The sequence below is a fragment of the Anomalospiza imberbis genome, chromosome 8 (assembly GCF_031753505.1).
Source record: "Anomalospiza imberbis isolate Cuckoo-Finch-1a 21T00152 chromosome 8, ASM3175350v1, whole genome shotgun sequence".
Lineage (NCBI taxonomy): Eukaryota > Metazoa > Chordata > Aves > Passeriformes > Viduidae > Anomalospiza > Anomalospiza imberbis.
In genome coordinates this window covers 11527826-11546409 of record NC_089688.1, presented here as the reverse complement: position 1 = coordinate 11546409, position 18584 = coordinate 11527826, and the positions used below count along the sequence as shown (strand labels likewise).

The 18584-nt window shown below is 42.5% G+C and overlaps 1 long non-coding RNA gene across 1 annotated transcript in view; it reads left to right on the top strand.

Moving 5' to 3' along the window:
* Nucleotides 1–12533: 12533 nt before the first annotated feature.
* The window catches only part of LOC137477938 (uncharacterized), a 45169-nt gene continuing 39118 nt past the window's right edge, over nucleotides 12534–18584 (top strand). The window contains exon 1 of the long non-coding RNA XR_011001287.1: nucleotides 12534–12685. This is a non-coding gene — a long non-coding RNA (uncharacterized lncRNA). The remainder of the gene's footprint in view (nucleotides 12686–18584) is intronic.

Below are 18584 nucleotides of genomic sequence, written 5' to 3'. Positions count from 1 at the left end.
GGTGCCTCTAAATAACCTGGCAGAAGTATTGGCTTTTGAGCAAAATGTGCTGTGTTATTGAGGTCCCCTGCCAGCCTGTGCTAGGCATTCCTTTTTTTTTTCTTCCTTCTCCATAGTCTGCTCCAGCAGAGGAGCAGCCCAGGATAGTTCAGTGGGGAAGTAAAGGAATCCTTGTCAGATAAAAAAGAGCTGTAAAAGCACTATGGTTCTGGTGGGTAAGGGCCCAGTAAAAGAGATGATGATCCAACTCAGAGTCTGTTTCAGTAACTAAAAAGAAATAATAAGAAATCTAGTATTTAAAATGGAATTAATTTTTACTTTGGATTGTGGTCAGATTGGAATCAAGTCTAATTCCTTCAAGCTATGCTTTCCCTCAAACACCATTAGTCTTTAGAAGCTTTCCCAGGGGAAGCCAGTTCATTTGTCTCAGAGCACATCGTGTTGCTGGACTTTGTCTCAGTGGAGCAGGAAGGCTGGGCTGTAACTGCAGTCTCTCCTAATGAGCTCATACTTGTCACACATCCAGGACTAGATGGGCTTGTCTGCCCCTCACACCCACCCAAAATATAGCTGTGTCCCAGGGAAATGACCTCCACCCTGGGCCCCTCAAGGCCTGGGCGATGCTGAGGTACGCAGAGGCTGATACATCCCTGCTCCGGGACTGCCGGACCTACAGGGCTTGTGTAGTCAGAGGCATTTTACAAGGATTACGACATCTTAACCAATTCCCAATCAGTCCTTTTCATCAATACCGACATAAAACCACTGCTGATAAAACATATGGACAGAATGATGATAAACAGGTAATGATGATGGCAGGAAAATCCAGGACAATGAGAGTGGCTTGATGTTTTTTACACAGCCAGCTGCAAAGCTATACTTCTGCAAGCAAGGAGGCAGCACGTCTAGAGCGAGCATAGCGTCCTAAAATCTGCTCATCTGAAGGAGTTAAGGGCTGCTGTGGAGTCAAAACCCAGCACGAGCTTCCATTACGATGCTGTGGCAAAAGGGCTATTGGAGTTCCTGGGAAAAGGAAGCAGAAAGAGGGGAAGTTTAAAGAGGAGAGACAAACAAAGGTACGCTCTTTGTGGTTCAGGGACTGCTTTCAAAAGTTGTTGAAAAATTAGGCAAGTGACAGAAAAGAGCAACAGAAATTATTTGGAGTAAAAGAAAATGACTTAAAGAGAATTTAGCTTAAAGGAAAATAAAATGGGAGGGAGGGAAAGACATATCAGAATGACATAATATAGGTGGAATGTGGGAAAAAATTACCAGGTACTTAATTTGCTGTATGAAATCACAAAAAGACACACCTGGAATCTGAGGTGGGCAAATTAATATAGGCAATGAGGATAGGTGCCACTCTTTGAAGATGTGCTGGAAGAGTTATTATGCTGTATAAGAGTTACTGGCTGAAATACAGTGACTTGGAGCATATGAGCTGTCACAATAGATGCTTTAATGCTCCATTGTGGCCTCTGACTGCATTTAAACCCCCCTTTCCTGATGTGAATCTTGGCTTTCCAGCACTTCTTATCATTTCTTTCTACTCTTGCTCTCAGTCTGTTCTTGGAGGAGTTTCTCCCTCTCTCTCTGTCTCTGTCTTTTTTCTCCACTTGTATTTTTATTATACTACTGCAGACAAAAACTGGCAGTTTGAAAGGTCCTGAAGGGAGTTAGTCTCCCAGCTTCATCTGAATTCAAAGGGAAATGGGTGCCAAACACAGACCTTGTGAAAGCTTTTACCCAGAGCCCTGAAATTTGGTATAGCTTTGAAAACCTCGTAAAAAGCAAGCTTGCTGATAGTGGGCTGTCTTGAGTTTTATTCCTTCATCTTAAGCATTTTTTTTCTGGTGGGGGTTCTATAAATATACACACTGATGGCTAGAAATAAGAAAGTACATGTCTGGCTGTCACACACAAATTTTCTGCAAGGAAAATCACTACAGTTTTTTAACTGGCTCTTTATCTCAAAGCAGCAAGTATCCAGACAGTTGTCTCCAACTGTTGTTATTAAATTCAGCAGGAAATCCATCCTGTCCAAAAGAATTATTAGTTTCCATTGCTCCTGGAAATGTCCAGAGATGTTAATTTGTGTGTGTTTGTGTTGCCCAAGTAGCCGACCAGTGAGCAGGGCCGTGGTTTGATCTTGTCCTTGAGCTCAGGGAGTTGGGTAGCAGCTGTAAAAATGAAGTTAACATCTAAGCCAGGGGCTTATTTATGAAGGCAGATCTTCCCAAAACACCCCAATTCCTCCAGCTAAAAATATGTTTCACATCAGAGGGCAGTATTTGAAATTAGTAGTTTAACATGTCAAAGAGGTGTCCAGATGCCATTAGCTGCATTTTTTGCCATTAAGGAGTTGGTATTTGTCAGCTATTTCTGCCCAGAGTTGTGTGCGATGCCACAGTTTCCCTTTTTACATACAAGAGGAAATAACTGTGGTGGCAATCTGGTCTTTGTCAGAGCTGTAGGTACTCAACCACAGAGCACTCCTTATTCATACCATAAGGCCCATCGGGAGTGGAAATCATCTACCAAAGGAAGAGCCAGGCAAAAGCAGAATGGGAGAGGATTTTGCCTTGGCCAGCTGCCCAGAGTGGAGTCCGTCTCTTGCGAGTGTCACCTCAGTGCCAGCAAAGAGGGACCACCTTGGGGACCTGACCCCTCGCTGTGTGGGTTCCCAGGCTGCAGAGACCCAGCAGTCCCCTGCAAGTGTGCTGGGGAAGCGTTCACTGCTGCTAGGGGTGCTGTGCTTCCAGCCACCCTTGTTGCTGCCTCACTTTGAAGGTGACCAAATACAAGGAAGCCGTCAGAGGTAAATCCCTCTGCTCTGCCAGTCTGCAGCATACAGATTTCCCTCTCCTCCTTTCTACAGCACCGGCGAGCTTGAAGATATACCCTGAGTTCCCTACTGGACCCCTTTCCTTGGCCAGCAGACAGCTGATGGGATGGAGAAACCAGCATGCTCAGCCTTGGCCGGACCTCACGCTGCAATGTTACCCCTCAGGTTCTGTCAGCCCTACCAAAATGATGGATGTTATCCTGGCATAAGCCAGGCAGCCTGTCAGTGTATTTGCTGTACTCAACCACCAGCCCTTTTGTTTTTCACAAAAAAGAACTCTAAACTCTAATGTGTTGAGAAAAGTCCAGATTTATCTTTAAAACTTTGGTTCAGCTTAAAAATCATTGTTTTTCTGGCAAACTAAACACATGAATGTTTTTAAGGGGCTCCTGCATGAGGCCTTCATTTAGCTCTCAGTAACACCACAGCCATGTATAGCCATCTGGTGTGGTGTTATATTTTAGTTGAATGGTATGCTGTGTCACCCCTGGAAAATGTACAGTTTATTCCAAGCCTGTGATCCTCCCCTGCAGTATCCAGTGGCCCATTGTAATCCCATTGGCCCAATCTGTTCCGTGCCCACTTTGAATCTCCCTGTTCAGTGTGCCGGGGGGACGGTTCGCTCTCTCTTCACTGGCTCTCCTGGCCAGTGCCCGCTCAGCCTCTGTCTCCCCCTCCCCTTTTCCCCCTCTCCCTCAGAAACCATGCTGCCTCCCGGGGGTAGGACCCCCAATAAACCTCATCTAATGAGCACCCTCAGAAGCCGTCTCCTTGCCTCCTGCTGCCACCAGCGAACTCACAGCCTTGGGGGGCCCCTCTCCCCGAAATGCGCCGCTACAATCTGGCAAAAGTCTTCTGGAGAAATATGACAGACAGCACAGAGACAGCCTTCAGAAATAACCATGCAGCACTGACATAGTTCAGATGTTTGGTTTTACCAAAGAACCTTCTGGACGTAAATAAAACAGGCCTCAACGAACACACCTCCCCTCAGAGGCTCACTGCCAGCGCGGCAGTGAGTAACAGCTGCAGTCGGTGGTGCAGGAGGTCCCATGACACCAAGGGGGGATAGAAAGGCTGGAAATGCAGCTGGCCAGGGAGCACTGCAGACCCCCGGCACCAGCACAAGCTGCTGACACAGTCCTGAGGACTTGGGAGAATCATGCTGGGTGCATGACAGTGAGTTTTGCTCAGCCAGTAGGTGAATGCCTGGGCTGGCTTTGGAGGCAGCAGGTAGAGTTTCTCTGGAATTGTCAACATTTGTTATGTCCTTTCCATCTCGTCCTGGGTGCATGACAGCATCCCCAAGGAGCAGTCACCTGGCTGGGCTCACCTGAAGTCAGTGAAATCTGTACAACTTCCTTGACAGCATAGGACAGGTCTGCAGGACAAAAATAGGGGCTATATATGCCCTTCATCTGGGTAAAACAGTTGATAGCCAACAAGCTGATGTGCTGAGGTTTCAGCTGCATTGAAGCTGACCATCTCATTAAGTTTTAAGGAACAATTTCAAATACAAATGTAATTTTAGAAGGGAAGTGGGTTGTTATGCTGCAGTCACCCCCCCCCGCCCCGCTTACTTTCTAATCACTACATAAATGTATGACAAACCCCAAAGACTGGATTTTATCTGTTGTGCTTTACTGTCACCCTTCCTTATGGCTGGGATGCCTGTGTCCATAGAGTCAAGGAGCATTTCTCTAAATGCTGACAAAAAAACTGGTCTGGGATTCTGCAGGGCATCTTCCCATGCACTGCCCAAAAGCCTCTGTGGGCACCAAGCTGCCTGCAGGTTGTACTTCTCTCTGTATTATTCTGTCAGGTTAATGGGGCCAGCACTGAACCAAAGCAAATGGTTATTCATTAAGCCTTCAGATCAAGATTTGACAAAATAGATACAGAAAAAGAGAGGTATAGAAAATAAAACACAGAACACAAAGATTTGAATATCAGCAGTTGATTTCTTCTCCTATTTTCTGGGTCTATTTATACACTCCAGGAACATTCACACACATTTAGGATTCAGAACTTCTTCATGTTTTTGACCTTCTCTTTTCCCTTCTCTCTGAGTCCAAGTAGGCATCTTGGCTACCAGGAATATTGCGCACAACCAGCCAGTCAGTGTGGCCAGTGCTTAGGTCACCTGTGGCTAGTTGGGAATTCCTATGTTTCTAGTCAGCTTTTTTATCTTCTCTGAGTAGTTTTCTCTTCATTCATAAAGTTTTCCATGGCTTTATATGTTCCATTTATAGAATATTACTTGCAAACTCACAAACTTTGGTACATTTGGAAATTCTCATGGAGGAGTAAGAAAAAGGAGTGTGTTGTCCAGCTGTCTCTGGGGCAGCATGCCCTTCCCACCTTCTCTAGATCTGGGAACTTCACGCCACGTGCACTCTACATCAGGGTCCCACAAATGAGGCAGGGCTTTGGCAATTAGTAACAAAACTAAAATACAGTCATTCAAAGAAACATTACTAGAACCACACATAAAGACTAAAAGCACTTTTCCAGTGATGAGTTCAAGATGGATAAAAACCTTTTTATGTCACAGGGTTCCAAGTTGAAGAGTCAACCCTTAATATTTCCTATCTTTCAAGTGCTGTGTTTTACTATCTAATTGCTTACTGCTGTCAACTCTTGATTATCTGGTGTAGTGAAGGATTGGGATGACCAAGACAAAGTAAAAACAAAGATAATACAAAGCATATGGCAATTAAATGGTAGGAAAAAAACCCCAAGAGCAGTGTGGAAGTCTGAGTAGCACTGACCTGGGCAAGGGTTGATGTGGAGAACCATGTGATGGAAAGAGGGTGCAGCTGATGCAAGCCCTTTTGTAACTCACTTTGGGTTCCCTATGTTCCCAGAATGATTAATGCCCAGCTTTGTTAACCTGCCTGTGAGTGGTTGAGGACTGTTTTATTTATTTTTCCTTCATGGCCACATCACTCCAATAAAGTGTTTTACCCTCTGTGTGTTACTGGTGAATGTTTAAAGCAAGGTCAGCACAGGGGAATGGCGAGCAGTTCACACTGTCAGCCACCCCTGCGGGGCCCTGCCAACCCTGCTGGGAGGAGCTGGCCATCCTGGCCAGTGGTGATGCCCTCCCAGCCCTGGTCCTGGATAGGCAGTGCGGGCTGACTTTCCACAGAAAACCTGCTGCAAATGGAGTTCAATGCAGGTGTATGCAGGGAAGCGATTCAGGAATCGTTCCCAGATGTTGCAAAATGTCTCCAGCTCCCAGCCTAGCTGCTGGGGGTTTTCAAAACAGCTTACCACTGGCTGGAAGATGTTTATAGGGGGAACCAAAAGGCCATAACATTCATTCATGTTTGATTGCTCATGTAGGACTGAATCCCTTCCTTGGGCTTGGGCTATTTGGGCAGGTAGGCTGCAAGGAAGATGTGCAAAGCTTTATCAGGCAGCTCACTCAGGAGAGCTTATGACTTTCACAGAACTACTTTCTGACCGGCTTTTTTCCAAAGTAACCATCCTCGCTCTCTCCCTCTGGCACTGTGACCCTGGAACAAGCGTATCACAATTTTGGCGTGTGTGGGACATGCTACCACAGTACAGCAATATTATATGGCAAGCACAACATATGTTTTGGAAGAGAGTTCAGTTTATTTTAGCTGCTCCAAATTTACTTGACCTGTTTAATCCAGCTTTCACACTACATCATTTCAATGGCTGGGACTGCTTTTAGGTCGTGCCCCACAGAACATATGCAGCCAGTTGGCCTTTCATCTGTATGCTTAATTGTCCAAAATTATTTCCATGTGATTAATATAAACCCCCAACATCCATGATAGGCCAGGCCACTCCATCATCCAAGTTATGTTTGGCAGGTGCAGGGTCTGTCCCACTGAGAAAGGAATAGTGTGAACACGGCACGCTGGGGAGTCCAGACTGCTTCCTAGCTGGGCGTTATCCGATTGCTCCCTCTCTAAGCTGGGTGTGAGTTAATATTGACTCAGGCATCTACAGGACACCAGTGAGGAGCAAAGCTTGTGACACGGACAGTCCCATCCCGCTCTGGATGCTGAGCCATGGCATTGCTTGGCTCTTTGCTGCTCTGCAAATGGAAACAGCAGCTCGGGTTCTGGTGTGGGAGCTGCTGCCATCCTCAGTGATACTCAGACATGCCTCTTCTTTTGGGACCTGCCCCTCTGAACCCACAGCGGAGCACTGCAGCTGCAAGAGCTGCTGTGGTCCTGAGGCTGAGGTGAAGGTGCAGGACCAGGTGAGTCCCAGGACTGCTGCAGGTGGTTTCTGGCACATGCTACACTGGGAGATGGGACAGCAGAGAGTGTCCTGCTCATGAATCACACCAGGAGCACCACAGGTAACATCAAGGGATGAACAGCCACAGTGGCTACACCCTCACCCTGCTCCCCATTGCACCTGTGCTGTGGCTGTAAATGTGTCCACCATCTAGCAGGGACTTTAGTGTAGTACCCTGAATGGGGCCCATGCCCCATACAAAATGAGGTGATTGCTCTAGCATCATTTCTCTACAAGAAAGCTGCTTTTTCCCCTCTTCTACCCTCTGTTTTTTCCTGTCAACAGCAATAACCCTCACCCCTGCCTGGCAACTACTCCCTCACCAGCCAACTGAATCATCCTGGAGACAGGAGGCTTTTTTGGGTGCTAAAAATTTACAAGGCAAAGACTTACAGAATACACCCATATGCCCTGCCTGGAAACTGGCTCCCACCTCTGTGGAAAAAGCCAGACAGTCTCAATTAGGCATTCGTGGAAAGTGGGGACAAGCTGGGTCTGGAGCCAGAAGCTGTAAAATTTTCCACGTTTGCCAGCACCAATCTTGCAGACCCGTCTGCTCATTCCATCTTCTTGCTAGGCAACAAAATGTGCTGAAAGGAGAAATCAGGAAGATCATTTTCATACCCAGCATTTTCTGGTTGGGATGGTTTTTGCTGTTCTGCAAAACCATTGCACTGTGTAACTTGTCTTTCCTAAGGCTGAGGGGGAGCAAAGTGTGTGCTCCACCCCAAGGAGCTGTGCAGTGGCTCCACCAAAACAAGCAAAGAGGCTCCAACCAGGCCATTCATGGGGCAGAAAAATCAGATTCATCCCTGATGGGAAATCCTCCGGGAGCTCTTGCAGTGAGGTTTGACAGAAGGAGCTTCGGGAAGAAGAAAAGGCCAGGATTATTTGGCTGTAACCCAGCTGCAATCGGCCACACCTGGGACTGGTAGAGTAAGCACGAACTCAGCTCACAGCCCTTAGAAAGCAGTGTTGTCTGCCTCATTTTTTTGGAGAGACTTTTTTGGTTCTCTGCTAAGCTAGTGACTAGGACTGTGTGAGAAAGACGAGAAATCACAATTTTGACTGGAATACAGAGACCTTGATTTGCTTCCTGTGAGGGCAGGGAGATGGCTGTGGTCACTTACATGCATCCTTCTGCAGAACAAAGGAGTTTCTTAAGAGTGTGACTGGCAGTGGAGAGCACCAGGGTGTTTGCCTGTGCTGCAGGCGATGTGGGACAAGGGCTAGAATGTATGTGGCAACACAATTAAGGATGTTTGGAGGGGACAGCATGTTAGTGTAATTCCAAATATGTTTTTGAAAAATCAGAGACTGTGCAAGTCATGTAATACAACGTTGGACTTAAAATGGGCAACAACTGTAAAATACAGGCAGTGGGGAGGGGTTGGGAGAGGCAAGAGAAAGTGGGGAGGTACGAGGCATGGAGGGACTTGAAATTTGCAGTTCCAGTTATTTTGGGCACAATCACTTACAACCTATATCTATAGGTGAAGGAGCCTCTGATGAAGTTCACCAATTTTAGAATCTAAACATACATGTCTCATTCCAGTCACTGAACAGACTTTACCCAGCTGAGTTTTTTAGGAAATTAGTTTTGGGGTTTTTTTGTTTGTTTGCTTGCTTGTTCTGGGTAACAGAACACAGACTTGGAGTGAATTAGTAGCAGATTTCTGTTTCCTTTTCCTTTTTCTTTCTTTCTTAGGTATTCCTGAAAGGGATTGGTTACATGCTGGAGACTAGACAGTATCTGTGCTGAGAAAAAAGTGCCGTTTTTAACTCTTTAGAAAACCAGAATATGTACCAGGGTGAAAGTGAGGCTTATATGCCCATCACTACCTGCTGTATTGTCTATCTTTACAAAAAGAACCTAGGTGACAAATTTCCCCTACTTATCATATTTAGAAAGCTGTTTGACATCAGCCAGATTTACTGGTAAGGTGTGGAAGGGAAGATCATGTTTATGAAGTGCATTAAATAATTATTAAAAAAAAATCTAAGATTTACTTCACACCTACAGTCCTTGAGAGAGCAAATCCCACATACCTCAGGCTGAATTTCCCCTTTGCTGGGACTATAAAGCCTTATTTGAGACCCTATTGCTTCTTCTCTTGTGCTAAATTCTTGCAAAGAGATGCACAGGGTTCAGTGTAGGAAGGAAATCAGGGGAGAAAAAAGGTCACTTTCTTCTCTTGTCTACATTTATTTTACTAAAGCCCCCTGATGTATCTTCTTTGGTCTGAATATTTCTGTCTGCCTCAGACATTTCCTCTGTGTGTAGAGAGATGGACAGAGATATTTATGGCAGAAAAGATTAAGATTTTCTCAATCCAGACATGCACATTTCATGCCTTTCCTGCAGCTCCTGCGTATTAAGCTGCACCCTTGGAGTAAAAGGCATGACTTAAAATCAGTAGATGGGGAAACATGGGTGCAGGCTAACCAACCTCCTTGTTAATTTAGGGTGTCCTTGGCTGTGGCTCAGTCTGGCCAGAAGGGCTGAGCACAGCACGGCTGGAACCACTGTGGGAGCCCAACCCAGCCTGGCTGCCTCCCATCGTGACATGGCGCGTGGCTCAGCCAGAGCCTATAACCTCATTGTTATGAGCTCCATTTACTGGACCTTCTGGATGCTAAAAGGTGATTAAACACCTCTTAGAAATTTTCCTTGGCACAGTAAATTCTTTTGTGACCCCAGAAAACCATGTGGTAAGGCTAATCGAGGGCTAAACCCTGTCCTTGCCCCTTGGAGAGCAACAGTGGTGGTGTGGTCCAGCAAACAGGAATGCCGTGTATAGATGCATTTAAAATATCTTTAAACACAGCTAATTAGGAATAGCTTTAAAAAAATACTATATGCAAGGAATTTTTAAAAATTAAACCCAAACCAAAAAAAAAATTGTTACAGTAGTGCAATATTCTGTTGGAGACTACAGATTATGGTAGTTTTCAATTAGTTTCCTGCCAATTAGCCCAACTAAGCATGAGCACAGGTGAGTTGCAAGGTCTTCTTTCAGAGCATGAATGCTGGAGAACTGAAGGGTATTTCCCTGGGCATGTCTGTTTGAGTCTTGCCCAGCAGCTGTCAGGTGCCTGTTGGGTGCCATATATTTCCTTATGTTGGGTGCTGAAGTATGTTTACATTCACATATTGCAGCTCCCAATGTCACACAAGAAAATAATCCTTGGGCCAGGACAACAATCAGACTAGCACCTACTGAGATATCCTCTTTCCTACAGCAGTTTAGTGAGGGAAAAGATATGAACCACAGGCAGTCAGCCTTCTGTTGGCATCATCTCTTGCTGCTGGCTGCTTCTCTGCTTTGAGACTTCCTGAGCAGGGTCACAGCTTTGTGGTTAATAACCCTTGCAGAGTTTAATTTTTTTTTAATGTGGTTTAGTAGTTGGCTTTGATCTCATTTATTCTTTTGACAGCTAGAATATCCCATGACTATGCATTTCAGTCTGCTGTGTGAAATTTTTGTTTTAATTATATTACCTCAGATATTTGTATCCAAAATTCCCTTCTTTGAGGACAGTTGTAGAAGCAATTAATATTTCTTCCCTTATTTGTGTCATTTATTATATTGTGGGATACTAACACAACTGCCCTTAATGATCTCTTTTCCAGAAGATGGAGTCCCAGTGCACAGTTGCCTTTCACAAGGAAATAATGTCTTTCATTTCATCTTTCCTGATTTTTTTTTATTTCTGTTTTGTCCTTTTAAAGTGATAAGGATCATATAATGATGTTTTCTCTTTAGTTTCTTGTTCCTACTTCAAAACCATCTCTTTTTTTAATCTATTATGACTGTAAGTTGAACAATCCAAAATAACACAATGGACTCATTCCTGATATTACTACCTAATTTAAGATCTGTTTTTCAATATGCACCATTTGGGGTGTCTTTCACTGAGCATCAGGGACTCTGTCAGCTGCTACTTGTGTCTGGTTTTGCTTTTGCTACTCTGAATCAGTGCATTACTGTTCACCTCCCAATTTAATAAACCTAGTTTCATTCCTTCAAATCCAGGAACATGTTGGTGTGAGTGGTTGTCTTTATTTAACTCAAACACTCTTGCTTCAGGTTAATTTATGAAATGCAAGAACTTGTAGCCAAGTATCCAAAAAAGTAGCCACACCTTAGTAGCTGGGCGAGGTATTAATTGCTGTGTGCAATTGCTTTGTATTCACAAATTGTCTAAGACATTCAGAAGTGATAGCAGGGCATGTTGGAAAGCAATGTTAATTGATTGATTTCAACGTGTTCTATTCAAGATTCTGTCTAGTGAAGTTTACTTGTGTATATCCCTTAGTGAAATTTCTACAGCTGCTGAAGATTTAACTGTGTTGATCTTTCAGTTCCTGTGAACATTAAAAGGAGAGCTGTCTCTCCTAGATGTGAACTAACTATCCTTTGCCTCCAAGCAGACTGTGAAGATTCCTGTTGGTGGCACTGATGTCTGTGCTCTTTTTTCCTGCAGCACTGTTGAAGAGGGCTCTTGGGTTTGTGCTACAGCAGGCACAGCCAGGCAGGAAGCCCTTGCACCTGCGGAGGAGCTGGTGCCCACCCCCATTCCCCTCCATCCCTTTCCCACCCCCACACAGCTGGCCAGCACAGATGGAGCCCTCAGCAATCGGGGCTAGTAGCCAATTTAAGGGAGGCAGAGAAAAAGGAGGCCCTATCCAGGGGCTGTGGATTTCAGCTCTCTGAATTTTGACCTGAGGGTACTCAGCAGAGGTATTTTTTTTTTCCTGTGCTATTGGTATTTGTCTATTTATCATTGTTTTATTTGCGAGCAGGGAATTTTGAGGTCTTGCTTCCTATTGCTTCTGCAGTGTTTTCCTGTATTATTCCTTCAAGTTTTGCTGGGTGAAATCAAGTGGAGTATGTCTGGCTCCTTGGAAATCCTTTGGGTGGTACCTCCTTATAAACTCTAAGGAAAATTAATGGAAAGCTGGCTAGTGTTAGATTTCCCATACCTGCTGCTTTGATGTATTCAGAAATTGTGTAAGAGAAAGCCTTCTTATGGTGTTCTTTCTTATGGCATTCTCTTCTCTGGCCTCAGCTGGTGAACAGGAAACTAGAGTGGTGATTAGAAGAAAATCTTTGGTTTACACCCTACTCCCCTTAATATGTACATAAAGCATTTGGCTATGATTTGCTTTTTTTGCAGTCATGGAGTTTGGTTGGGTAAGCTGGGCATGTAAGGTCCCTTTTTACCTCTTATTAAAAAAAAAAAAAAAAAAAAAAGAAAAAAAAAAAAAGGTGACTATATTTTTATTTAGCTACGCTTATGGCATAGAAAGGAAGCTTTCAAAGAATGCCCAGGGTTACTGCTGCTCCTGGTCTCCTCATCGGCCCTGGAGCTGTGTGCCTAGGCAATGTGTACTCAGGGCTGTCTCACAGTGCTCTGTTCTCTTCCACAGCAGTGCTGGCTGCCTCTGCTACCCTGGGCTGCACGTCAGGGATGCTGTAACACCTCACAGCTGCAATTGCCTCTGCTTCAGTCTTGGTCCTTTGGATAAAGACTCCATAAAGGCTGACTGAGGTAGGTGTTTCTAGGCATGTTCATTTGCAAAATGTCTCACAAAGCTCACAAAAGGATTATGAGAAGTATTAATCTAGGTTGGTTGAATGAGGTTTTGCAGTTTTGGTATAATGACCAGTTTTTGGGGTTTGGTTATCTGAAATGTGTTTGAGATACAGATGATGAGGAAGAGCAATTGCATTACTTTCAATAAAACAAAATGGCTTGATGAGTAGGAGTGCTGGTTGTCCCTACACAGGAGTTGACAAATTATCTTTCTCTAAGTCCAGAAGGTGAACACTAGAGAAAAGCAAACCTAAATGTTGCATTCTATTTTTCAGCATCAGAAGCTACATATCCTGATCAAGAATAAGAATTTTATATGATCCAGTTAAGAGGTTTCTTTAGTTCTTAGTGGAAAGACCTGGCTGCCGGCATTCCGCCGTTGGTGTTTTGGGTTCCTTTTTCCTTGCCAACATCTCTTGTGTACAGACTTTTGCAGAGGGGTATGGAGACAGGAGCAGCCTTTTAAACATTTGACTGTGTTATATGGCAGTGAACATTCTCCTTCCTAGCTGGGATTTTAGGTCTAGTCTGTACACCTGCTATACAGTGGAAGGATCTGAGGAGAAGCTTTTGGTGTGATGTGACTAACATGAGGAGTAGGAGTCTTGGTGTGCTGTTTAAATGGGTTTTCATTAAAGAATAATGAAACAGCTTTTTATTTCTGAGTATCAGTGTTATATGAAATCCCTGTTAATGAAAGCCCTATTATTTTCCTGTAGTGGGAATCATTTGGCACTTCCATTGCAAACAGGTTGGTGCATTGTGTCTTGACCTCATTCACACAGAGCAGGAAAGGGAAATGCTTTGGCAATGAAAAATGACGCAAGAGTAGTTTGATTGTTTTTGTTGATACCATTTTGTTTGTGTTCATCTACTTTTGGTTTAAATATGAAAAAGCTGTTTCTTTGAGGAATCATAGAAAATGCGGTAATAAGGAGCTAAGACTTTGCATTTCTACTCAGCATATTTTTTTGTCTCAGTTGATTGCTAAATCTGAGGTGTTTGTGGGTTTTTTGGGAAGCCCCAGGTCTTCTGTAAAAAGAAGGATGTATTTCAGTTCAGAGCTTGGCTTTGTGGCTTGTGTTTGCTATGGGAAATGCTCTAGCCAAATTTTAAGTGAAGAGCAGTATGTTTTATTTTTCAAACAAAAATTTACCAACAAGTTCTGAATATGTGCTTTCCCTTTCCATGGGGCTCAGCTGGGGATGTCTTTCACCATTTGATGAAATAGTCATTGTTTTCAATGCTTCAGAACTGTACAATTCCATGTAAGCCTCTTCTTCCACCACTGCCTAACAATGCACATATGTGGATGTGTTTTTGCTCTCTCTCATGTGGGCTGAATGAGGACTCAAATCCAGAAATCAGACTTGCTATGTGATAGAAATGGTGTCAATGTGGTGAAGGTCTCCAAGTGGCAAATATGCAGTGTGCTTCGTAGGGATGATCAGGCATAAAAAAATGTGTGCTGATGTATCTAATAAAATTTTTCTGCTTGTTTTAAATGAAGGCAATCTCCTGTATTAGAGGCAGGATACCTAAAATCCAAAGTTAATTTCTTGACACCCTTATTTTAATTTCCAATCACTACAATGTTGTCAGTCTCAGGAGAAAAGTACTTGCCACTTAACTTTGGCTGGGAGTGTGAGAAGAGCATTGCTAATACACAACAAGCATTTAGTAGGTCTACTTCTTGCTAACTTCTTGTGTTTGCAAAGAATGATGAATGCTATTTTTCACTAAAGCAACTTTCTGGCACATAAACTTTCCTATCCAACCAAAGGCTACAAGTGTACTTTGATTATAGAGGGTTTTCCCTGAGAAGGAATAGGCTGTTAAAAACAGGAGCTGGCACCATTAACCCAAGGTGTCTCACTAGCAGTGAAGAGCTGTCACCCTGATGTGACCAGGCTCCTTGCAGCAGAGGGACTCACTGCAGTGGAGAAAGTCTTCTTCCCATGGTCTGGGTCATGGCTATGGTAGGGCAGGTTTGCTCCTCAGGCACCAGACTGTGGCTGGCCAGGCCATAACCAGGAACCCACTGCAGCTGGGAGTAAATTGTCAAAGGAAAGGAATGTTCAAGAAAACAATGCCATGCTCTTGCTGGTTGTTTTTTTTTTTTTTTTTTTTTCAATACTTTAATACAGCATTAAAATGCTAGAATACTAGAGGAAAGCTGTATACTATCCAGCAAATAAGGCACATGTCGGAATGCCATTTTATGGACAATCCACAACAGAGGTTTTACAGTCTTGGTAGCAACAGAGTCACCAAATGAGCAAGCTGTCATCTTGATTGCTGAAACAGAACCGGTACCTCTGAGGCCTTTGTCCATAGATTTTGTTTGTTTTAGCTGTACAAGTTTATTAACAGTTACAGAAAAAGAAATTACACAATTTGCCAACTGAATCTGACAAGGTCAGTGGGTACAGTTAAACAAATGTAATAATCATTAGGTTAATTTTTTTAAAGCTGAAGAAATTCATAAAATAGTGTTAGTTTTAGCACTATTACACAATGTAGTGAGTGCCGTACTAAATAACCTTTTAAAGGAAACAAGAATCCAGTATAGGACTGGGCAGACCTCCCATTTTAGCATGGTAAAATAGCAAACTAAAAACTCAATCCTTCATAATATAATCAAACTACATGAAATGTAAAGTGTAAAATGCTTCGAATACGTGCACATGCATATCCTATATTGCTATGAGTTCTAATTAAAATAAACGTAAACCCCTACAATAATCTACTTCAATCCTTTTCTCTTACATCCTTTGATTGATATTATTGCTGTAGATGATAATGCATAGCTGAGCTCACAGTCTGCAAAGAGTTGTGAAAGTCAAGTTAAACAGTGTCCCAACCAACTTTCTTCCCCTCTAGTCATGGGAAAGGAAAGAGCCACCATTTGAAACCCACCACTTGTGCTTCAGAGTTTCTGAAAGCTGAGTCTCCACGGTGCTTTCAACACCTTTGTGTCTCTCACAAGGCCATAAAGTGACAGTATACTGTTATTTGCTTCTCACTTGCTACATGTCTAGTGATAGCTTTTCTAGCACTCGTTCCCCAAATACACATAAATAAACCGTATAAGCATTTTCATATAAGTCTAAGCACTTGAATAATACACTGGTTACTTAATACTGATATTTTCATCCAAGGATAACAAAAACAATATGGCTTAAAGAATTGCAAGGTTTTTTGTCAGAATTATGTACCAACTTTCATATAATATTTTATGTAGACAATATTTCCTTCTTAATGTAGTTCTGTTGCATACTTTATACAGACAAAAGCATTGTAAAAAAAAAAGTAAATTATTTCCATAAATATTTTCTTGAGGATACATCCTTAGTTCTGCAAAATACTGCAAAATACTTAAGAAAACTCTTACCTCTGTTAGTATCCTAGTTGAGAGGAAGGCCCTTCTGAAAGCTTCCCAATTGTAAAAACTTTGCCCAAAAAACAAACAATACTTTTTTAAAAAGGCCCTCAAATATATACAAAAAAAGTTACTGCAAAGAGTTTCCAGATAACAATTCAGTATTATAAGAAATATTTGTAACCATTCAAAAATTTTAACATCTAAAAAGGTTTCCAAAATACACACATAGTATTAAAAAAATTGAAAGAAACTCTATGTCAAGTATAACTCAAGATAAATACACATCTGCAAGTAAAACTGTAAAATACTTCATACAGGGGTAAACATTTATATCAATCATCTATAGCTAGTAACTGCACACGATTGTCCCTTTGAAATTCATCCTAGAAACACAATCCATCATCCCTATATCTAAGATCTCAAACAGCCCTCTGAGCACTTGAGCGATACAGCAAACTCAATGGACAGCACTGGTTCTGCAGATAAGAAAGAGATATGGGTGGAAGCCCAGTTGGGAGTGAAGTGATATCTGAAAGAATGATTTTTCTATGGGGATAATTCAATCACGTTTTAAAATATGTTGGCAAAGGCAAGTGGAAAATATACGTCTATTGACTTAACTTGAAAAACACGTGTTGATGATTTATTGCTTACTGTTCAGTGGACAACGCTTAGGATCCAGAATAGGACAAAAAAAACTTCTATGTGACTGCAGGACAAAGACCACTAATCTATGAAGTCTGACATTTCCAAAAGCTCTAAACTTTTGATGTTTTAAGTACATTTTGTTTTTGTTTGTTTTTTTTTTTTAATGCTAGAGTGTCACGGGTATGCAATTAATGTATAATCTAAATTTCATGTTATACAAAAAGGTAAAATGTAGATAATACTTCTAGGTATAAGGCTTCTCTCAGGCATATGTAACTTCACATTTTTAGTTTAAAAACTAAGTCCCATATAATGGGGAACTTCAAAATACACCTATTTTCAGAAATAATATATACTCTTGTGTATTTATCTGAAATTAAATAGCAACTTTGAGACAAAAATGCCTCAAATTTTGCTTGTGTGGCATCATTTTACATCTGTGGTAGCAGCAGTAGGAACTGGCTAAAATGGGGCCATCCTTTAAACTACTAGGATATTTCTTCATCACCTTTAAATGAAGTATTTGTAAAAACTTCATTGTAGCCTCATTAGGTTAAAGCAGCTAAAAACCTATAACACACATTTCAAATTACTCAAACATTTTTCTAGAGGCGTGCCATTGCCAAATTTGATGTGAAATGTTATGACCAACTCATGAAACAAACTGTGGGGTATTTATTTGTTTGATTGGTTTTTGTTGCTTTTAAAGAAATAAATGGAAGTTTAAAAAAAACCTGAAAAGTTGAAAATTAAAAAAGTAGAATTCAACAGGATACATTGATGGGCTGTCAACAGCATGCATCCGAGGTTGAAAATCCACTTTGCCAAATAAATGCACAGAGCTGAACTGCCCTCAGGTACACCCCTAAAGAATACTCAGTTCAGGGAGGCCTGTATTGATTTAAAACTCTTTTTATGGATGCTTGCTTCGCTCCTGCCAATACTGTCTACTAACGCCTTCAATGATTGCTAGCTGATGCTCTCAATGCAGAGCTAGTTAGAGAACATCAGAAAGCAGTCACTAAAATTTAAAAGATAAATCAGTTCCTCATTTTTCCAGTCAAAAATCTGCACCTTAACCTTTTTTTTTTTCTGATTTGGAAAGAGCTGGTTACATCTATAGGTGAATTACCTTTGTGTGGGGAGGCAGGGAGTAGAAGTAATTTATATTTTATAATCAATCATTCTTTTTTTCATTTGAAATAAAAATTCAGAAATGTCCCTTCTGACAAACAAACACTAACAAAAAGCCAATGGTCATAAGCTGTTCTACACAATTACTTATGCGGATGTGTTTTCCCAGCAACTCCAACTGCACAGTGTGGAGTGAATGCCTCGGACCCAAGGCTCCAATCCCAGCAGCCAAGTCATGCGGGGAGGGACAGAGGGACCCCCTCGGCCCAGCTCGGTGCTCCTGCCTTGCCAGGCCCAGCTTCAGCCTGTGCAGGGAGCAGGTCCCGGTGCCACCCGCACCGCCGGATCTGCGCCTCTGCTTTAGGCAGAACAAACACGGCAGTGTCGCTCCTTGCTTTTCCACACGTTGTGTTCTTCATCTGCTTTCTCCCAGCGCCAGGGCAGGGGGAATCTGCTCTCCTCCTAATTACAAATATGCTGAGTATCACTTAAATACTTTATATGTCTTCTGCCTAGGAACACATCAATAATATAAATACTCAACTCTCATAAGCATGCTCTCAAGAGTTGTTATGCTACACCTATAGACATTGTGTTAAAGTAGATCATGTGTGTTTTTAGTACAATCTAGAAATCCGTAAGCTAAAGGCATTGCCTTGCAGTGTTGAATCTGGATAAACAATTCTT